The sequence below is a fragment of the Palaemon carinicauda genome, chromosome 23 (assembly GCF_036898095.1).
Source record: "Palaemon carinicauda isolate YSFRI2023 chromosome 23, ASM3689809v2, whole genome shotgun sequence".
Taxonomy (NCBI): Eukaryota; Metazoa; Arthropoda; class Malacostraca; order Decapoda; family Palaemonidae; genus Palaemon; species Palaemon carinicauda.
The window spans coordinates 42,351,201-42,352,528 of record NC_090747.1 but is presented as its reverse complement, the minus strand read 5'-3'; positions in this window follow the sequence as shown (position 1 = coordinate 42,352,528).

Below are 1,328 nucleotides of genomic sequence, written 5' to 3'. Positions count from 1 at the left end.
TTTCAGGAAGTGATTATGGTGTAAGAATGGCTCATACAATTATTAATGAAATCTCTACAGTGTCAAAGAAGAAGAAGCATATACCCATCAAAAAGAGAAAAAGATCTGTTATAGCAATAAATAATGAAGAGAGGCAATATTATGATGGAACACTTCAGTGAGGTAGAAAAAACGAAGAGAGTAATTTGATTGATTTACCTGACGCTGATGAAGACCTTGATGTGCCCATGAATTAATTCTGTGGGTTAGAAGTTGAAGCTCTCATTAAGTAAAAAACTCGGAGATGAAAATCCCTGGATACGAGGGAACAACTGACGAGATGATAATGGCTGAAAGTAAAGTGACCCCGGAATACTGACATGTTTATTTTGTAGGATTTGGCATGAAGAGGCAAAACCTTATGAATGGGAGTTAGGAGTTCTAGGGAAAATGGCAAAAAGGGACGCCTAACTTATTACAATAATTACAGAGGCATCACATTTACGTCGTTCGTCATGAAGTTATGATGCATGCTTATTGTAAAGAGACTATAGAGAAAGATTGATGAAAAGCTGAGACATGAACCAGCGGCATTTAGAAAAGGTATAAGTTGCACTGACCAAATTTTGATTTTGAGATATGTTGTACAACAATGCGCAGAATATTGAAAACCACTTTTGATGACATTTGCCGACTTTGAAAAAGCCTTTGATAGTCTGCAAGGGCCAATGTTGTGGAGAATCCTGCGTTATTATGGAATTCTTCTTGAATATCCATATATGATTAAGTCCCTTCATATGCATAGGAATTGCAAATTTAATGTTAGTAGAGTCGTATGGAAAGAATTTACAGTAAACAGCTGAGTACTTCAGGGGAAGATGTTATCACCTATGATGTTTATAATGCTCATGGATTTGTATTGCATTAACAGTTGGGGATGGCGGAGAAAGATTGGACAAAATTTATAATAGGAAAAAAGAAAGAGAGAGATGATGAAAACGGAATATGAAATGGAAGGTGAAATATCCTTGTAAGGAAAAAGGATTTATGTAACTATGATCTCCAATACAGGGTCATTAGAATGGAAGTTTAGTGGAAGATTAAGAAGAAAAAAATAATCAGAAAATGGCTAGGGTAGGTGATATGTGAAAATCAAATCGTCTGAATTTGCCTGTAAAAATCAGGCTATAAATCAGTATAGTGAGATCTATGTTACTGTATGGACATGAATTGTGGTGTGACAATGAAACATATTTATAGACATTGTAATTTTCAGAACAAATCCCTCAAAAACATATCGGAGTTAAATGGCAGTAAAGTAACAATACGGAAACTATAAGACACATTAC